The sequence below is a fragment of the Chiloscyllium plagiosum genome, unplaced genomic scaffold (assembly GCF_004010195.1).
Source record: "Chiloscyllium plagiosum isolate BGI_BamShark_2017 unplaced genomic scaffold, ASM401019v2 scaf_6482, whole genome shotgun sequence".
In the NCBI taxonomy this organism is placed as follows: Eukaryota; Metazoa; Chordata; class Chondrichthyes; order Orectolobiformes; family Hemiscylliidae; genus Chiloscyllium; species Chiloscyllium plagiosum.
The window spans coordinates 7,435-15,276 of NW_025213490.1; positions in this window are offsets into that span (position 1 = coordinate 7,435).

Sequence of the window (7,842 nt, forward strand, 5' to 3'; positions counted from 1 at the left end):
TTACATTGTTGTTTTGAGTTGGGGACCATGTGGAACGTCTCAAAGTTTGCAGATGACATGAAGATGAGTGGCACAGCAAAGTGTTTGGTGGACTGGGAAACTTTGCAGAGGAACATAAATATTTCAAGTGAGTAGGTAAAGGTCTGGTAGATGGAATACAATGTTAATAAATGTGAAATCATGCACTTAGGTAGGAGCAACCGTGAAAAGGACTATTACTTGAAAGGTAAACATTGCAGCATGCTGCTATGCAGAGGGATCTGGGCATCCTTTTTAATGAATCATAGAAGGTTGGTGTGCAGGTACAACACGTAATTAGGAAGGCAAATGGAATGTTGTCCTTCAATGCAAAAGAAATTGAGTTTAAAAACAGTGAGGTTATGTTGCAGCTGTACAGGGTGCTGGTGAGGCCACACCTGGAGTACTGCGTGCAGTTTTGGTCTCTTACTTGAGAAAGCTTCACGAGGTTGATTTCAGAGTTGAGAGGGTTGACGTATGAGGAGAAACTGAGTAGAATGCGATTATATTCATTGGAATTTGCAAGAATCAGGGGTGATTTTAGAGAAACATATAAAATTATGAAGGGAATAGATAAGATAAATGTAGAGAGGATGTTTCCACTGACAGATGAAACTGCGACAAAGGGCATAGACCTTTTTTTTGAACAATGAAGGTATTGAGGATTACAGTGAGAAGGCAGGTAAGTGGAACTGAGGACACGGAAAGATCAGCCATGACCTTAATAAATGGCGGAGCAGGCTGGAGGGGCAAGATGGCCTACTCCTGCTCCAAGGTCTTACATTCTTATGCTATTATGAACATCAGCCGGCCATTCCACCCATCAAACATGTTTCTGTATTCCATAAGGTCACAAATGACTTAATGATGGACAGAACACAGCCTCCCAGATAACTGATCACATCTCATCTAAACAATAATCTGTATAAAGCCTCAAATGCATACAATGTTGCAGCCACCACTGATCATTGCGGATGTGAACTCAAACTGACAGTCCTCTGAAAGAAGACAATTCTACTGATATGAACCTTCGTTGGGTCGGTCCTTAGTTTTAAATTAATCCTCCAGGATTTCTGTCTGGTGTGACACATCAGTTTAGCATCTACCATGTCAAGACCCTTTGAATCTAATGTTTCAATGAATGGTCCCTATCTACAGCATCAGGAAGCTGTGTAATATTTCCCTCAATGTCACTCAGCAACTTGGTTCCATCAGCACATTGACTGGATCACACTGACTGACAAGCAAGTGGTTTACAGAACAGCGAGAAATATTACCGATCTCAACAGTGCTTGAGTAGAAGCGAGCAATGCCACAGGAGATCCATTACCAACATATTACATGCAGTACAATTGTCAGAGATTCTGAATTAATATTGAACCTAAATACAGTTAGTTATTCTCCTTCTGTTGTGCTATTTAGAATCATAGAGTCATAGAGATTTACAGCATGGTCCAACCCATCCATGCATACCCAATCTAGTCCTACCTGCCAGCACCCAGCCCATATCCCTCCAAACCCTTCCTATTCATATACCCATCCAAATGCCTCTTAAATGTTGCAATTGTACCAGCTTCTACCACTTCCTCTGGCAGCTCATTCCATACATGTACCACCTTCTGTGCGAAGACGTTGCCCCGTAAGTCTATTTTATATCTTTCCCCTCTCACCTTAAACCTATGCCCTCAGGGAACAGATTCTAAGGACTCTCACAAACTGAAATTGTGCATACACTTGCTAAAACTTTAAGAGTTTGGGAAAAGAGCATGGGAGATGCGAGTAATTGAATACTGCTTCCAAAGGGATGACACTGGCCTGGTGGACCGAATGGCCTTGTTTGTTGCTGGCTCGAGCTGAACCATTTTTGCGCGTTCTTCATTTTCTGTACAGTAATTGGAAATCCTGTATCAAACTCATGATTCGCAACGGGATTTTATAATTGTGGGAAATGATCTGCTAACCTGCCTACACACAACATGGCCACATAGAACACAGAAAATCAAGCCTGTCCAAACAATACAAGAAACACCCAGAATGCCTCAGCATTGACCAAACAGGCTGACAAAGGAAACCAGACATGACCATAGTCACTCGCAAACCAGGAAATACACTTCCCAAGACAACCTGACAATATGCTTCCTGGACCCGATAAACACAGCTGTCCCAAAGCTCGAAGGGCAGTCTCATACCCCAGTGATACCAAAGCCGCACAAAGCTCAGGTCAGTTGGAGAGGCACTAGGACACCTGGCTCACAGGTGAGCAACAATGGAAACACCTTAATGCCAAGGAAACAGACCATCCCACCTACCCTCGAAGAGAGCTGGAATCTCCTCAAATTACGAACTGATTGAAGCTGCCAGGATGCTTCATTGTATCCAGATTCAGGACATTCTTCTGTTAACTGCTTTGTGATTATCGCCATCGTAACTGGATCACTTGATTATCAAGACCATTGTATTTTCCCTATTTTTAATTAGCAGCATTGTCCAATATTCCGATATAAAATGGCTTGATTCTCAGCACAGGGAAGAGAACCCTTGATTAATTTGTCTTCCAGCAATATCGCTTGTAATAAACAGCTTGTCAGTTTCAGCCGATCTGGCTTGTGTAGTCTCTGTAACATCTGTTCCCACGATGACCAATTCCAACTCAGAAAGTACCAGGTGGTCTCCTTCTTCCACGATCACAACTTCCCTTCTCACGTGGTTGACGATGCCCTCCAGCACAACTCCTCCACTTCACACACCACCAACTTAAACACCACTCCTCCCAACGCAACAAGGACAGAACCTACTTGAGCCTCCCCTTCCACCCCACCAACATCCGCATACAAAGCATCATCCTCCACCACTTCCGCCACCTCCAAACGCACCCCACCACCAGAGATATATTTCCTTCCCCACCCATATAGGTGCTCGGAAAGACCATTCCCTCCGTGACTCCCTCTACAGGTCCATACTCTCCCACCAGCCCATACCTCACTCCTGGCATCTTTCCCTGCTATTGCAGGAAGTGCAAAACCTGTGCCCACACCATTCCCCTCACCTCCGTCAAGGCCCCAAGGGATCCTTCCACATCCATCAGAAATTTACCTGTACCTTTATCAATGTCATCTACTGCATCTGTTGCACCCGCTGGGGTCTCCTCTACATGGTGGAGACAGGACACTTTCTTGCGGAAGGTTTCAGAGAACATCTCTGGGACACCCTCATCCACTAACCCCACCCCCGTCTTGTGGCTAGAGACTTCAACTCCATCTCTGTCAAGGACATGCAGGTCCTGGGCCACCTCCACTTCCAAACCGTTACCACCCGACGCCTGGAGGAGGAAAGCCTCATATTCCGCCTTCGGCCCCTGAAACCACACAAGATAAATATGGATTTCAACAGCTTCCTCATTTCCCCTCCCCCACATTATCCCACTCTCAAGCCTCCAACCCAGCACCGCCCTCTGAACCTGTCCATCATTCCCCCTTTGAATTATCACCTTCTCCCCAACTTTCATCCACCTATCGCTTTTCCAGCTACCTTACTCCAACCCCACCAACTCCCATTTATGCCTCAGCCTCTCCAATCCAACTATTGCAGCAATTTGGCGTTGAGCAACCATGGACTCTGCCTGATAACGTGGACGAGTACGCTCCTGAACTGGTCATCTAAATTTTAACCAACTCGGCAGACACGTGATCCGACTTGAGCCAGGGCTCGTGCTGTGATCCTGATCCAGCCAAGGGGACAGGCGGGACGGGCAAGGGAAGCCTGGCAAGATAGGAGGAGAGATCGCCGATTAAATTGTTGCTTCAATCCAAAGAAGTCCCCAGATCGTGGGAGGTTGACAGGGGCCCTGCTGTTGTGTTTGTCTGTCTTGTGTTTGTCCTGTTTTTCTCTCATCTGTTTGTCCTGTGTGTTTCTGTGTTTGTCAGTGCTGCAGTCTGTTCTCTATTCCCAGCTCGAACCAGGGGTCCATGAGGTTGTGGGACCCCAATCCTCAGGAGAGGGACCACCCTGGGGACAAGTCTAACTTGAGCCGGTGAGGCAGCGGTCCGCGGACACTGAATCTCTCCCGGAAGTAACAAGTGCCACTGTAATCATCAGGCTTGGAGAGTAAGGTAGGGAATACCCTGTTTGTACAGGTCACCAGCCAATATTGTTTGGGAGCAGAATTGGGAAGGTAGGTACGGCGACACTTTATGGCATGACTTTAGGTAAGTTTAGGGAAGTGGTCAGCCCCAACGCCCCAAACCCAAACTTGAAATCATGGAGTCCCGAATCCTTTGAAAGAAAACAAATCCCTCCCAGCACCAGAGACCTCCCTCAGTACACCACACATCCCTTGTTGCTGAGGAACTTGATCCTGGGGGGTTGGATGAGGGGGCTGTGTTACTGGCTTCTCAGCAGCACAGGGCAGCAGAGACAGAGAGAGTGACAGAGAGAGAGAGACAGGGACAGAGAGAGAGGGAGTGAGAGAGAGAGAGACAGGGACAGAGAGAGTGAAAGAGAGAGACAAGGACAGAGACAGAGAGAGAGAGACAGGGACTGAGAGAGAGAGAGAGAGACAGGGACAGAGAGACAGGGACGGAGAGAGAGACACAGGGACAGAGAGAGAGAGACAGGGACAGAGGGAGAGTGAGAGAGAGAGCAGAGACAGTCCGGCAGCCTGTCACAATTCATGCTGGTACTCAGCAGGGTCTTAGTGCCTGGATGCACATGATCACTGAACATTCGAGAAACTTGGACTCTTTGTGTTCGGCCTTGCTTGCACATTTGCTTGCTGGTGATTGAATGTTTCAATCCATGCAGCTGAAGATGCAGAGGTGTCTTGAATTAATTTGCGTTTGGTGATCTATCATGGTTTTTCTTTTAAGGAACCATGAGTAGTTATGAAATCAAAGTTCTGCATAAGTTTTATTAATAAGGTATTAATGTTCCTGCTCTTCATATACACCATGACTGCCCTTCTGTCACCCTCTAACTAGTCAAAGAATTGACTAAAGTAGATCCATGCAGTTGCACTAAAGCTAAATTGGCATCAGACTGTACACTGCTTCTCTCTCAGAGTTTTCAGAAGTATGTTTATTTAAAAATAATACAGTAAAGTTCAATAATATAGTATAATACAGTGTAAGTAACATTTTGGCATCCTGGACTGAGGTACAGAATGATTCTGCACGAGAATAAACGTGAATTTTATATGGCTGAATTAAAATGCAAAAGAAAACTGGAAAACTAAATCTCCCAAACTACCAATCCTGCTTTCAGAAAATTATATTGGCATAATTAAATGTTGCTTCATGGTCCAAATAATTTTAAGCCTGCAGCATCTCATCAGGGAGTATGAAGTACCCATGGTAGACTGACTATCTGACAGTCTCAACTTCAGCATCAGAGCTGTCACTGTCCACAATACTGCAATGATTTCTGCTTCATGCTCAGTGGCCCTCCTGTGTCGGCAGACATTGTGCAAGTTGAATGCCAGCGTCCACTGCTCCCCTCAGGGTCTCACGCTGGAAATCCTGGATACACACCACTCCATGCTGCGGGCAGCGATTTCCCATGGCCCTGGAAACTCCGACCCTGTCAGCTCCAGCTGCACCTGGTCGTGCTCACAAGCACCGAGAGTCCCCTCATTTGTACCGGGGTTGGGCTTATCTTTTAGAAGTGTAACCCCTCCACTTTGCCTCAGTTAGTTAGGCCCCCGTCCCATGGTAGAGGTTGCCCAACTTGGGCAGGATGAGTTCTGTGTGTGTTGCACTCCTGCAACACTCCAAGCCACTTTTACCATGCAACCACCGGCACTGCCCCCTCCCATGCAAACCCCCTGTTGCTGGCCCATGTTCCAGCATCACTGTGGACACAGCACCCCAACCATGCACACCAAGTGGTGTCCACCCTAATACACACAGTCACTCTCAAACAGGGAGCCATCCTGCCACCTATACGGCAATACCCACTGTCGCCAGCAGCAGTAGAAGGGATCAAGCCGGTTATTGACTCCTTCCTACAACAGGGTGTCCTAGTTCCCATGACCAGTCCATGTAATACACCCATCCTACCCATCCCAAAACCCGGGAGGCCCAGAAAGTGGCGTTTTGTCCAGGATCTGAGGGCTGTAAATGCAATTGTGGAGTCCTTGGGATACAAACTCTCACATGGCCTCAGGGCACTATCCAAAGAACGGGTCGTGGCCATTACTCAGCTTCCCCTGCCAGCCACAAGAACTCAGCTGCAGGCTTTCCTGGGAATGATGAATTATTGCAGGCACTGGATCCCAGACCACCGTGCCATTGACGAGCCCCTACGGGAGGCATCCACGGGAGGCATCCTCACCAAAGCAGCCAACAAAAGTGACCTGGACACCAAAGATGGAACAGGCATACACTGAATTAAAAAAGCGATTAGTCTCTGCTCCTGCCCTGGGGGTCCAGACTACACTCAGCCATTTTACCTCAATGTCAATGAATCCGAGGAGTTTACATGCGGCATCTTAACACATCTCCATGGGGATCTCCAGCGCCCTGTTGCTTTTTACTCTGTACATTTACCGCCTGTTGTAAGGGGAACGCTGCCGTGTTTGAGAGCTGTGACAGCAGCCACGATAACAGTAGAAAAGGCCATCCCCATCGTGCTGGATCACCCATGCACTGTTTTAGTTCTCCACTCGGTCTCCCTGCTGCTAAATCCAGCAGCAACCCAACATTTCACTGCCACCTGGAGAACTGGCTATGAGGTCGCTTTACTGGCCAAAGCTAACCTGTCCCTACAGCACACACCTGCCCTGAAACCCATCACTTTGCTCGATGCTGTTTGTCACAGGATGGTTGGTTAAAGGTTCAAACCCCATGTCTGGCACTGCCACCTGTGAATGAACTGATCGTTCCCATCAACATCACCCTGGATGCAACAAGCACTCCCCGGCTCAATCCTGACCAAGAGACAGAGAAACAGGAGAGTGGGAAAGATGTGGGGATGAAGAAAGCTGATGAACAGATGTACAGCTAAGACTGTTACAATGGACTTTTACAGTTATAAGAACTGTTCATATGCAGTCATGTATTTCTCAGACCAGGATGAATGTAAATTGCTGAAAAGTAATTGTCTTCAACTTGTCAATATGTACTGGGTTATTATAAGAGTTGCTTATGTACGTATTTTGGAAAAGTAAACTCTTTTGAAAGTTTATGACAATGATTCTTCCTTTTAACCTCATAAAATGAAACTGCTCCACCATTAAAATTCTCCATGTTGACATTTTTGTCAGTTAAGATAAAAATATAATTTACTGGGATCAATTTAAAACACAGAATGACTCAGCAAGTGAAGATCTGCCTAAATCTGAACTAGGTTCTGTCCATGAGATCAAACTGCAGTACAGAGCCACTGCACCATACCCGAGGACCTCTTTGGACACAAGAGTTTCTCTTCGTGTTCATAATGAGCAGCAACAGCAGCTTGTTGCTCAACACAGACACGAGTCATTGCACCGCACAGTTACCGGATGGTGGGAACTGATTCCACTGGGTTAAAACAAAAATCGGTATAATTATCTGGGAATAGAAGCAGTTACTTGCTTCATAAATAGCTTTTATAAGGTTCCAGTTGAATAAGAGTATGGACAATATTCTTGAACACAAGGACTAGGAACAGGAGTAAGCCATTCAGCCCTTGAATCCTGCGAGGCTGCTCATTAACATCCCGACTGATAATGACGATAGCCTCTACTCCAGTTTTATGTCTATCAGAATAACCCATCACTCCCATAGTAACAATGATCTTTCCCACACAACTGAATATATTCAAAGATGCAGTATCCAATGCTCGCTCGGA